This window comes from Leptonychotes weddellii, chromosome 13, assembly GCF_054177405.1.
Source record: "Leptonychotes weddellii isolate Sample4059 chromosome 13, ASM5417740v2, whole genome shotgun sequence".
Taxonomy (NCBI): Eukaryota; Metazoa; Chordata; class Mammalia; order Carnivora; family Phocidae; genus Leptonychotes; species Leptonychotes weddellii.
This window is the reverse complement of record NC_138381.1, coordinates 61350732-61364250: the sequence shown is the minus strand read 5'-3', so window position 1 is coordinate 61364250 and position 13519 is coordinate 61350732. Positions and strand designations below refer to the sequence as shown.

Here is a 13519-nt window from a genome sequence, read left to right as displayed (position 1 = left end):
ATATGTTCTTATAATTGTTTGTATTTCTTTGGTGTTGGTTGTGACCGCTCCTCTTTCATTCATGATTTATTTGGGTCCTTTCTCTTTTCTTTTTGATAAGTCTGGCCGGGGGTTTATCAGTCTTACTAATTCTTTCAAAGAACCAGGAGCTCAGCATCCTTAACACTTAGTATTGTCAGTCTTTTTATTAGTTTTAGCCATTCTTGGTGGGTCTGTAGTGATACCTTATTGTGGTTTTATTTTGCAATTTCCATATGATCGTCTTTTTATGTGCTTATTTGTCATTCATTTATTTTCTTCATTGAAGTATCCCTTTCAAATCTTTTGCCCGTTAAAAAAAATTAGGTTTTTTGTTTACTGTTGCAAGAATTCTTCATATACTGTGGATATGAGTCCTTGATCACAGGGTTTTGCAAATCACACGTTTTATAAATATGTTCTTGCAGTTTGTGGTTTGCCTTTTCATTTCCTTAACAGTATCTTTCAAAGATTGAGAAACTTTTATGAAGTCTAAGTTATGGTTTACTTTTTCCTTTATTATTAATGCCCTTTATAGCTATTTAAGGAGTCTTCTCTAAACCTAAGCTCACTAATATTTACTTAAATTTTCTTCAGGAATTTTTATAGTTTTATGTTCTGCATTTAGGTCTGTGAAGCACTTCAAGGTAAAATCTGTTTAATGAATGAGGTAAGGGTTGAGGTTCATCTTTTTGTATATGGTTATCTAAATTTTTCTCAAATGCCTTAGCTGCATCCCACAAATTGACATATTGTGTACTTCCATTTAGTCTGAAATATTTTCCAATTTCTTTCTGGCTATGGGTTATTTAGATATGTATTGTTCAATTAACAAGTATTTGGGGTTGTTTGAGATATTGTTACGGATTTCTAATTTAATATTTGAATAGAGAACAGACTATAAGATTTCAATCTTTTGAATTTTGAGATTTTTTTGTGGGAAGGTATATCATAGTGAATATTCTATGCGTCCTAGGAAAGAAGGTTTATCTTGCAGGTAGATATCAATTATTGGTTGGTAGTATCATTAGAGTCTTTTTTTTTTTTAAGATTGATTTATTTGAGAGCGATAGAGAGCAAGAGCGCTCGAGAGCCAGTGGTGGGGGCAGAGGGAGAGAGAATCTCAAGCAGATTCCCCACTGAGTGCAGAGCCCGATGCAGAGTTTGATCCCAGATCATGACCTGGGCTGAAATCAAGAGTTGGATGCTTAACTGACTGAGCCACCCAGGCACCCCTTATTAGAGTCTTTTTTTTTTAAGATTTATTTATTTATTTGACAGAGAGAGATAGCGAGAGCAGGAACACAAGCAGGGGGAGTGGGAGAGGCAGAAGCAGCCTTCCCGCGGAGCAGGCGCCCCTAGAATCTTTTATATATGTATATATTTTTTGTCGATTTGTTCTATTACTGAAAGAGGAGTGCTGAAATCTCAAGCTGCAGTTGGGGATTCAGTTCTGTCAGTTTTTACCTCATATATTGTGAAGGTCTGTTTATTTGTTTTAAGATTTTATTTATGGGGTACCTGGGCAGCTGAGTCGGTTAAGCATCTGCCTTCGGCTCAGGTCATGATCCCAGGGTCCTGGGATCGAGTCCCACGTCAGGCTCCCTGCTCAGCGGGGAGCCTGCTTCTCCCTCTCACTCTGCCATTCCCTCTGCTTTTTAAAAATCTTAAAAATGATTTTATTTACTTGAGATAAAGCAAGAGAGAGTGAGCATGAGCTGGTGGGGAAGGGTCAGAGGTAGAGGGAGAAGCAGACTCTCCCACTGAGCAGGGAGCCTGATGCAGGGCTTGATCCCAGGACCCTGGGATCATGACCTGAGCTGAAGGCAGACACTTAACTGGCTGAGCCTCCCAGGTGCCCCTTGAAGGTCTGTTTTTAGTTGCATACATATTTTAGGATTGTTAGGTCTTCTCAGTAAATTTACCCTTTAATCATAAACGACTTGTCCCATTTTATCTTGGTAATATTTGCTATCTCCAGGACCTCTTTGTCTGATATGAATATAGTTCTTGTAGCTTTTCTATGACTAGTATTTGCATGGTGTGTCTTTTTCATTCCTTTTATATTCAGCTTATGTCTTTATATTTACAGTGTATTTCTTATAGTTAGCATATAATTAGGTCTTTTTTTTTAAGATTTTATTTTTAAGTAATCTCTATACCCAACATGGGACTCAAACTCATAACCACAAGATCAAGAGTCCCATGCTCCCCATCAACCGAGCCAGCCAGGTACCCTATAGGCCTTGATTTTTAAATTTGGTTTGACAATCTCTGCCTTTTAATTAGTGTCTTTACAAAGATCCATTAATATTTAATGTAAATATTGATATGGTTAGGTTTAAGTCTGCCATCTTGCATTTGTTTTGAATTGTGGGTATCCACTTGGACCTATAAGATTATTGAGGTATAGCTGATACATAGTGTTACATTAATTTCAGATGGAATCTAAGTTTATTTTAAACTGACAGTATTTGATATACAATAGATGCAGAAGCCCTTTTGGAGCTTCTGTTATCTCTCTAAAAGCAGAAACTTGGGAGTGAGTCTTCCATGAATCCCCTTCCGAAGGAATTTTCATGGCCATAAAGAAAAAAAAAATGAATAAGACCACTCACCCCTGCATAAACAGACATTATCACAAATTTGCTTATCTTCTGTTTATTCCTCTAGAAACCCATTTGTTCTTCCTAAAGGAGCCTTTCAACTCCTCCCTCTCCTAATAAATTAAGTATATAAGGCCCCATCTTCAGCTGTTTAGAAAGTCACAACTTTTGTGTGTTCATATATATATGAATAAACTTTGCCCTCCTCCCATCATTTTCAGTTTAATTTGCAGGCCTCCAGTATTGAACTAAAGAGCAGAGGAAAAGTTGTTCCTCCCTGACGCTATTCATCTATTCTTTTTTTAATTACAAAAAATATTTTTTTAAAGTAATCTCTACACCCAGCATGGGCCTCAAACTCATGATCCTGAGATCAAGAGTCGCATGCTCCACTGACAGAGCCAGCCAGGCACCCCCCCAATCTCATCTATTCTTAATTTTTTCTTTTCTTGCCATTTTTTGGATTGTTTTGTGATATTTACTTTATCTCCTACATTAGTATATTAACTGTACTTATTTATTTCCGTAGCTGCTGTAGGGTGTATAGTAAGCCCTTTTAACTTACCATGGTCTACTTTTAAATAATAATATACTACTTGATGTATAACGTAAGAGTCCTATGGTAGTATATCTCCATTTTCCCTCTTAGTCTTTGTGCTATTTGTCATTTTACTATGAGATATGTTATAAAACCCATAATTCAGTGTTATATTTGCTTTAATTTTTTTTTTTAAAGATCTTTATTTATTTGTCAGAGAGAGAAGACAAGCAGGGGGACTGGCAGGCAGAGGGAGAAGCAGGCTCCCCACTGAGCAAGGAGCCTGATGCGGGACTTGATCCCAGGACCCTAGGATCATGACCTGAGCCGAAAGCAAATGCTTAACTAACTGAGCCTCCCAGGCGTCCCTATATTTGCTTTAAAAAGCTATCTTTTAAAGAGGAAAAGTTATTTTATATTCAAATTCTTTGACTTGTTTTTATTTTTTTATTTTTATTTTTATTTTTTTTTTAGAAAAGTCTCTTTTAAGTTTTTAAATTAAAATTTCACCCTGGTGAGATGATTGATCTGGGAAGTAAATCCAAGGCAAGCTCTCCACTCTGTCGGGTGGGACACACAGTGGGAGAGGCAGGGTGGCCGAGGAGGATCAGGACCCCTGCTAGGCAGAGCCTGAGTCCCTGGCCCATGCCAGCTCTTTAGTTCTGCACAAGCCCCGCACATCTGGCTGGCAGCGGGTGACACCAGAAGAGACCCCGAGCTGCAGGGCCCCTGAGGAGCCAGCCACGGAAGTCCGGTTAGGGAGAGCTCGGATGGCAAGGGGCTTTTACACCTTCGGCTGACAGGCGCTTCAGGGAGCCCCTGCTGCGGAACTCCTTGAGTGGATCCATGGTGGTCCTTGATTCCCGAAGGCGTGACCTCCAAGAGGCAGCTAGCAGACCCCTCATGACTGCAGGATCACCCCATCTGGCTTCCAAGCACCTGTCCTGGGATGAGGGGTGGAGGGAAGGGGTGCTGGCCCAAGGGGACACTCTGGTCCTTCCCTGCTGACTCCAAGACCTCAGTCAGCCAGCCCCATTCTCACATACATTAGTTATATTTATGTTTTCATATATATTATAGTTAGAAAGGGAAAAAAACTTGTCTGATGAGAAACTCCTGAAGGACCAAGTGGCTCAGGAAGTTTACTGCCCCCCCCAACCCACAAAAATTATTTTATAAAATCTTCCAGTGCGATCTTCAGGAAACCCCCCCCCGCCGCCCCAGCTCCAGCCCAGCGCCCGGCAGCATCCAGTCTCATCTCTGGCCATCCATGGCAGCCATGGCTTTGTGCTGGGCGCCACCCTGCTGCGCTCCGGGGGGCCACGTGGGCTGTGGGTGGTGGAGGTGGTGGAAGCTGTGGGCGTGGGGGAGGAGGGCGGGATCCAGGCGGCATGGTGGCTGGGTGGGGACGAGGCCCAGAAGGGGCTGAAGCTTGCATGGGGGGAGCAGGCCACGGCCGTCATGGGACTATTGCTGCCCTGCAAGCCCTCGGAGGCACAAAGCTTGGAGAACATGGCCAGTGCGTCAGGGAAGTTGGGCGATGTGGCAGGTGTGTTGCTTGGGGTGCACATCATCTGGTGGTGGTGGTGGCTGTTGGGAATGTTGGTTTCTTGGAAAAACGTGTTCAGGGCGGTCTCGAACTGCCAGTGGCCGCCTGCAGCAGCTGCTTCGCCTGGTCGGCCGCGCAGCCCGCGGCCAGCACGAACTGGTTGATCATGACCTGGTGCCGCAGCTCGTCCATGTTCACCGACATGGCTCCAGGCGCCTCGCGATCCCGGTTCGTCGGCCGCTGCAGGCCGGCCGCCCTCGGCTCGCGCTCGCCGCCGCCTGCCCGCGGCCTCCGGACCCTCGCCGCCCGCCGCCCTCCCCGCGAGTGTCCCGGTCCGGCTCCCGCGGCCGCCGACACCACCAAGACTTGTTTTTATTTAAAGCTTTGTTGAGGTAGGCCAAGAGAGGAGTGTCCTAGGGCTAGTTTAGCTCTGCTGATGCCTTCTCATCTGAATGCTCTTTGAGTGTTCAGTAAGGTCTCTCTCTACTCTGGTTGGTCAGAATCAGAGGTCTGTAAACTCCAGTGGTAGTTATGTTTATAGTACCCCAGTAGTTAGTTGCTCATTACCCAATGGTTCTTCCTTTTTTTTTTTTTTAAAGATTTTATTTATTTATTTGACAGAAAGAGAGCGTACAAGTAGAGGAAGTGGCAGAGGAGAGGGAGAAGCAGGCTCTCCACTGAGCAGGGAGCCTGATGCGGGGCTCGATCCCACGACCCTGGGATCATGACCTGAGCCAAAGGCAGATGCTTAACCGACTAAGCCACCCAGGCGTCTGCCTCCCAATGGTTCTTCTTTACCCACCTTCCTGGACTCTCACCCTATGCATGTACAGCTTAGTTTAGTAAAGACACAAGAATGCCCCATAGGTTACAGCTGCCTCAGCCTTCTGAAACTTGTATTTGAGTTTCTGTTGGATTTCTGCTCTGCTTGGATTCCCCCTTTTTGGCCAGGGTGTGGAAAGTACTTCGGGACGAAAAGTTTAGGTAGTTACAGGTTTCAGGTAGTTTGTCTCCCTTCTGTCTGGGATGGCAGGTCTGGGATGGCAGTTCTGAGCTGTCTATTGTCCAACATCCAGGAATTGTTGTTTCATATATTATGTCCAGTGTTCTAATTGGTTATGGTGAGAGGGCTAGTCCCAAACCAGTTACTCTATTGTAGCTAGACTAATCTTTTAGAAATGAAAGATTCTGCATGATAAAAGCTATTATAATGGGCACCCGGCTGGCTCAGTCAGTAGAGCAGGTGACTCTTGATCTTGGGGTTGGGAGTTCAAGTCCCAAGTTATAGATTACTTTAAAAAAAAACAAAAAACCAAAAGCTATTATAGCATTTGACTACTTAATATATTGCCTTTTGCAGGCAACCTTTTGTAACAGTTGTCCTGGCTTAGCCAATATCCATGTTCTAATTTTTATTACAGGATTTTATGTAAATTAAGAAATGTTTATGGGTGCCTGGGTGGCTCAGTTGGTTAAGCGACTGCCTTCGGCTCAGGTCATGATCCTGGAGTCCCGGGATCGAGTCCCGCATCGGGCTCCCTGCTCGGCGGGGAGTCTGCTTCTCCCTCTGACCCTCCCCCTCTCATGCTCTCTCTCTCTCTCTCTCTCAAATAAATAAATAAAATCTTTAAAAAAAAAAAAAAAGAAATGTTTAGCCTTTATAATAGGATTGTAAATAGTATCTTGGATCTACTATTTTACCAGTTGCTTCATAATGCCTACAATTGATAGCTGGCACTGTCTCACTGGCCACTGTAACCACAGTAGTTTGAGCTTAAAGATACAATGTCAGTAATTAATTACGGATTCTGTTCTTGTTCTGTGATATCCTAACACTTTCAGTAAAAGATTTTGTATTGGCTTTTACAAGCTGGTATTCATTAGAATATGGGAATAATTAAGAGGATTAGCCTCTTAAGAACCCATTTTAACATTAGAAGAGGAAAGGTGAGGGATGCCTGGGTGGCTCAGATGGTTAAGCGTCTGCCTTCGGCTCAGGTCATGATCCCAGGGTCCTGGGATCGAGTCCCGCATCGGACTCCCGGCTCAGTGGGGAGCCTGCTTCTCCCTCTGACCCTCTCCCCTCTGATGCTGTTTCTCTCTTGCTCGCTCTCTAAAAAATAAATAAAATCTTTAAAAAAAAAAAAAAAAGAGGAAAGGTGATTTTAAGTGACTATTTTTTCAGATGAAGGAGGCATTAAATTTTCCTATGTATTGCTTAAAGGAAAAATTGTGTGGCTATAGTCGGGTCATTGTTAGGACTACAAACTTCAGTTTTGTTTTCTTTTTAATATTTTCTTTTCCATTCCTCATCACCCAAAGAAAAAGAACCTTTATGTAAGATTTAAAAATTTGTACTGTACTGGGATTTGTTTTTTGTTTTTGTTTTTAAGAGTGAGAAAGCATACAAACAGGAGAGGGAGAGAGAGAATCTTAAGCAGGCTCCGTGCTCAGCTCAGAGTAGAGGCAGGGCTCTATCTCACAACCCTGAGATCATGACCTGAGCTGAAGTTAAGTGTCACTCGCTCAATTGACCCACCCACCCAGGCACCCCTGTACTGGGATTTGTATTAAAAGTTGCAACACATACGTAGTGGACTTCATAAAGTGTAATTTCCATCTAATTTTCACTGAAATTGGGGCGCCTGGCTGGCTCAGTTGGAAGAGCATGTGACTCTTGATCTCAGGGTCATGAGCTCAAGCCCCACGTTGGATGTAGAGATTACTTAAAAAAATAACTTTCCCGAAATTGGGCCATCTTTGTTCACCAGAACCTTTATCTCACTGGAACAAATCTTTGTGCCACATTTGGCACCACTTAATAGTGTTAGCATTTAAATGTTGACAAAAGATGTTCAGTAATTTCCCCTCATTTTTTATTTATTCATTTATTTTTTTTATTTTTTCCAAAGATTTTATTCATTTATTTGAGAGAGAAAGAGACTGCGAGAGAGAGCACGTGGGGAGGAGAGGGAGAAGCAGGCTCCCCACTGAGCAGGGAGCCCGATGTGGGACTTGATCCCAGGACCCTGGGGTCATAACCTGAGCCGAAGGCAGTCACTTAACTGACTGAGCCACCCTGGCGCCCTCCTCTCATTTTTTAAAAAAAAGGCTTATTTATTTTAGAGACAGCACAAACATGATCCTGCGTGCAGTGGGGGCGGGGCACAGGGAGAGAGAATCTCAAGCGGACTTTGTGCTGAGTGTGGAGCCTGACGTGGGGCTCAATCTCACAACCATGACATCACGACCCGAACCGGAACGAAGAGTTGGAAGCTCAACAAACTACACCACCCAAGTGCCCTCCCTCATTTTATTCTCATTACTACTAGGTAAACAGAAGGTTATAAAAATATTGTGCGTTTATTTAATACCTGTTGTTTACTTTCCTTTTATGGCTTTTTTCCTTTTATAGCTTTTATGTCTTGGTAAAAAGTTAACTTATGAGTAAATTGACATACTGTGTCCATGATGTATATGGGTAAGTAAGATCTTCGTGTAGCTTGAAGATCTTATGAGTACACAGTATTTGCTAATGATTAAATGTGATTTGAATAACTCGTAAGGGATCATTTGACACATGTAAGTTGCTTATTTATCCTGAAATTGTAAAATACTTTTTCCCCATCTAAAATCATCAAATGTCTTAGGTTGCTAATGCAGAGAGTTTAAGTGTTTAATTTAGAAAAGATGAGTAATTGCTGGTGTTATCTGGTGTGAGATGAACCTGGAAGGGAAGTGTTGGGAGTATGATCTGTACTTGTGCTGTTTAGAACTTTTAGAGATGTATATAGTTCTTTCTTGTACTTGTCTTACCAGTGTATGCCAGAATAAGGTTTTACTTCTAGATACATTGAAAAATAAGTCCACCATGTTAAGCATCTGTAAATAGGTTGTATACTTTAACTTCCATGTATTAATTTTGAGCTTAAAAATTTTCATTTTGATACAAAAGAGCTCTCTGAGGCATTTCCTCCGCCTTGAAACCTCTTCCTCTTTCAGTTTTACCTGTTTCCTTTATAGGATTTGGCTTAGGTTTATAAATAAAATATTTACCAAATACCACCTATTTACTAGACACTCTTACGCCCTAGGCCTTGTGGATGCAGTAATGAGCAAGATTACATGGTCTCTGACTTCAGTTTGTGGCCTATAAAGGAAAAGGAGTAGGGAATTATTCATGTATAAGTTGCTTTCTTGAGTCAAGTGGGTAAAATATGCTGAATGGGGGTGCCTGGGTGGCTCAGTTGGTTAAGCGACTGCCTTTGGCTCAGGTCATGATCCTGGAGTCCCTGGATCGAGTCCCGCATCAGGCTCCCTGCTCAGCAGGGAGTCTGCTTCTCCCTCTGACCCTCCCCTGTTTCACATGCGCTCTCTCTCAAATAAATAAATAAAATCTTTAAAAAAAGAAAATATGCTGAATCGTTATGATAGTCTTCTGCTTTCTTTTGGTACACTGGGGTATTACCAGAATCTGTCTGGAAATTGTCAATCAACTGTTAATTTAAAGGGATCATATCATGTCATGTGTTAAGAGTAAAGGGAATTTAACAACGAAAAAAATGCTACTGGTTGTGGATTCTAAAAGGTAGAGATACACAATATTATTTGCTTTTAAGAATACACAGAAAAGGGGCGCCTGGGTGGCTCCGTCATTAAGCGTCTGCCTTTGGTTCTGGGATCGAGCCCCACATCGGGCTACCTGCTCAACGGGAAGCCTGCTTCTCCCTCTCCTGCTCCCCCTGCTTGTGTTCAACCCTCTCTCGCTGTGTCTCTCTCTGTCAAATAAATAAAATCTTTAAAAAAAAAAATACACAGAAAAGATTGTCTTTATGTTCGGTTGAATTATGTCTTTCCTCCCCACAAGAGACATTTTATTATCAGGCTAAAATCTAAAATTATAGCTCTCAATGTCCTGTCATATGACTACATAGTTTTGCTGGTAGTCACTGGGTCATTAATTAAGTTTCCTCATTTTGTGCTTCTTGCTTTTTTTTTTTTTTCTTTTTTCCTGGGAGGAAAAAATTTTCTCTAACCCCTACCTCTTCCTAATTCTTTAGCATGTCACATTTTTATTCTTTAAACCAGAAGTGTACATATTTAAAAGTAAATGCCATTCTGGGGTGCCTGGCTGGCTCAGTTGGTAGAGCATGAGACTCTCGATCAGGGTCATGAGTTTAAGCCCCATGTTGGGTGTGGAGTCTACAAAAAAAATAAAAATAAAGTAAATGGCATTTTTTTTCCTTCCTTTTTTTGGACTGTTAATTCCTTTTTTAAAAATTAACATAAGGTATTTGTATTAATGTATTTACATGAATACATTAATGTATTAAGGTATTATTTCAGCGGTACAGGTCTGTGATTCATCAGTCTTACACAATTCACAGTGCTCACCACAACACATACCCTCCCCAGTGTCCATCACCCAGCCACCCCATACCCCCACCCCTCTCCCCTCCAGCAAACCCTCGGTTTGTTTCCTAAGATAAAGAGTCTCTTATGGTTTGTCTCCCTCTCTGGTTTCATCTTGTTTCATTTTTTCCTCTCTTCCTCTATGATCCTCTGCCTTGTTTCTTAAATTCTGCATATCAGTGAGATCGTATGATAATTGTTCTTCTCTGATTGACTTATTTCACTTAGCATAATACCCTCTAGTTCCATCCACGTCATTGCAAATGGAAAGATTTCATTTTTTGATGGCTGTATAATATAACATTGTATATATACACCTCATTTTCTTTATCCATTCATCTGTTGATGGATATCTAGGCTCTTTCCATAATTTAGCTATTGTGGACATTGCTGCTATAAACATTGGGGTGCAGGTGCCCCTTCGGATCACTACATTTGTATCTTTTTTTTTTTTTTTTAAAGATTTTTATTTATTAGAGAGAGACCGCGAGAGAGGGAACACAAGCAGGGGGAATGGGAGAGGGAGAAGCAGGCTTCCCGCTGAGCAGGGAGCCCGATGCGGGGCTCCATGCCTGGACCCTGGGATCCTGACCTGAGCCGAAGGCAGACGTTTAACGACTGAGCCACCCAGGTGCCCCTACATTTGTACCTTTGGGGTAAATACCCAGCAGTGCAATTGCTGGGTCGTTAAAAAAAAGAAAAAGTAAATGGCATTCTGTCTTGGCATGGATTTCTCACTGATACATTTGGCAGAATGGTTTAAACTGTCCAATTTTATATACATTGAAAGCAAAAGTTAGTTATGAAGGGAGAAAGGGAAGTTTTCTCATAAAGAAGTTAATAAAATGTTGTAAAATAGTGATATATGCTCCATCGGACATTTGCCTCTTGAAATTTAGTAAGTATTTCTGGTCTATTAATTTATATTCACCTTTGGGCATGTTTATAGTCCTGGTTTTAATCTGTAGGAAGTATTTTTCTAGATTAAATTCAACCCAGTATAACTATGTTTGAATGTATTTCATGTATCTAACTTTATTAGGATTTCAGATGATGACTATATGTGTATTTTATTTTTCCTGTGCTTTTATTGTTTTTAAGATTAAGGTAATTTGTTCAGATGACTCAGGAACTCAGTTATTCCTTATTAGCTAAAAAAAAATTAATAGATCACTCCATATTGTGCTAATTTAGTGACTCATTTCTGCTAGTTTAACCATCTATAATTGGCTAGAGAAAATAACATTTTGTTGGAGTCTACTTTGTAAAACTAAGCCCATCAAGAAATCCATGCAAGATTAAGACTAGGAATAGAAGACACTTAAGTTGAAGTCTGGATATGGGACTTCAGTAAGAAGTACTTTGTTAAATTTGTTTATTGTTTTGGTACCTCTTGGTATTTAGAATATTTGAATGTTATATTCATTTGGATACCTATATTTTGCATCTTTATAACAAAAAGGAAATGGTTGATATTTAAACTTTTTGAATGGTAGGAAAAGAATCTTAGAGGTGAAGGAAATCATGTTAAGAGCAGTATTGTACATCTATTATGAATAAAGCTTCTTTTTGTTTTCAACCTTATATGCAAATCTCTAGTGGGGCGCCTGGCTGGCTCAGTCTGTTGAACATGCGACTCTTGCTCTCAGGGTCGTGAATTCAAGCCCCACTTTGGGCGTGCAGCCTACTTAAAAAAATCTCTAGAACTCTATTGTTCAAACTTTAATATAAAGCGTAGATATAAATTGCATTTGGTTTAAAGATTGATGGTGACCAAATGCAAAAGCTAGAACTTGTCAGTTTTGCTTCTAATTTTTTTTGCCTTTTGTTATTCTTCGTTGAAGATATATGAGAGACTAACTTCTTCAGGTTTTACTAAATTGTATTTTAAAGATTTAAAACGTAGAAACAGACCTGTGAATACAGAAAACAAACGGACGATTGCCAGAGGGGAGGAGGATGGGGGGATATGCAAAAATGGGTGAAGGGGTGTGAGAGGTATACAGGCTTCCAGTTACGGAATGAATAAGTCACAGGGTGGGTAGGGGTGGGGTAGGGGGTTTGGGGGTGAAAGTTACATCATAGGGAATATAGTCAAAGGTACTGGAATAGTGCTGTATGTTGACAGATGGTAGCTACACTTGGTGGTGAGCATGACATAAGGTATAGAGTTGTTGAACCACTATGTTGTACACCTGAAACATTGTGTGTCAACTGTACGTCAATGGAAAAAATAAAGTTTACAAACTTTAATGTGAGAGTTGTAACAAAAACTCCCGGATGGTGGTTTTTGTTTTGTTTTGTTTTTTGTCCTCTTGTACATCCTGTTAATGAACATCCTGTTTGGGGAATTTCTTTTGGGGGAGCTTAGGATTTTTGTTTTTTTTTCAAAATTCTTATTTCACTTTACTACTTTTACTTTATGCATGTATGTATGTGTGTATATATATATATAGAGAGAGAATTGTGGTAAAATATAACATGAAATTTACCATTTTAACCATTAAAAAAAAATTTAGAGTACATATATGTACAAGCAAGGGATGGGGGGAGAGAATCTCCAGCAGACTCTGTGCTGAGTGTGGAGCCTGATGTGGGGCTCGATCCCACAACCCCGAGATCATGACCTGAGCTGAAATCAAGACTCCGATGCTTAACCAGCTGAGCCCCCCACTTTAACCATAACCATTTTTAAGTGTACAGTTTGTGGCATTAAGTACATTCACATTGTTGTGCATCCATCCCCACCATCCATCTCCAGAACCTTTTCATCTTCCTTAACTGAAGCTCTGTACCCATTCATCCCTCTCCCAAGCCCCTAGCAATCATCATTCTGCTTTCTTTTTCTCTGAATTTGACTACTCTAAGTACCTCATGTAAATGTAATCATACAATATTTGTTCTTTTGTGACTGGCTTATTTCATTCAGCATAATGTTGTTGGTTCATCCATGTTGTGGCATGTGTGAGGATTTTCTTCCTTTTTAAGGCTGAATAATATTCCACTGTACATATATGTCATGTTTTGTTTATCCCTTCATCCACTGATGGACACTTGTGTTGCATCCACCTTTTGGCTGCTGTAAACAGTGCTATGAACATGGATATATAAATACCAGTTCAGGTCCCTACTTTTCACTTCTTGTGGGTATGTATATCCAGAAGTGGATATACATGCTGGATCATACGGTAATTTTATGTTTTAATTTTTTGAGGAACCATCCTGTTTTCCACAGTGGCTGCACCATTTTACATTCCCACCAGCAGTGCACAAGAATTCCAGTTTTTCCACATGGAAGCCAACACTTTATTATTATTATTTTTAAATTTTAAGTAATCTCGGGTGCCTGGGTGGCTCAGTTGTTAAACGTCTGCCTTCGGCTCCGGTCATGATCTC

At 40.9% G+C, this 13519-nt stretch overlaps 1 protein-coding gene and 1 pseudogene across 1 annotated transcript in view; one reads left to right on the top strand and one right to left on the bottom strand.

Annotated features, from left to right (window-relative positions):
* The window catches only part of MTMR3 (myotubularin related protein 3), a 110164-nt gene that overhangs the window by 26120 nt on the left and 70525 nt on the right, over positions 1-13519 (top strand). The window lies entirely within an intron of this gene.
* On the bottom strand, positions 4365-4962 carry LOC145716829 (UBA-like domain-containing protein 2 pseudogene; annotated as a pseudogene).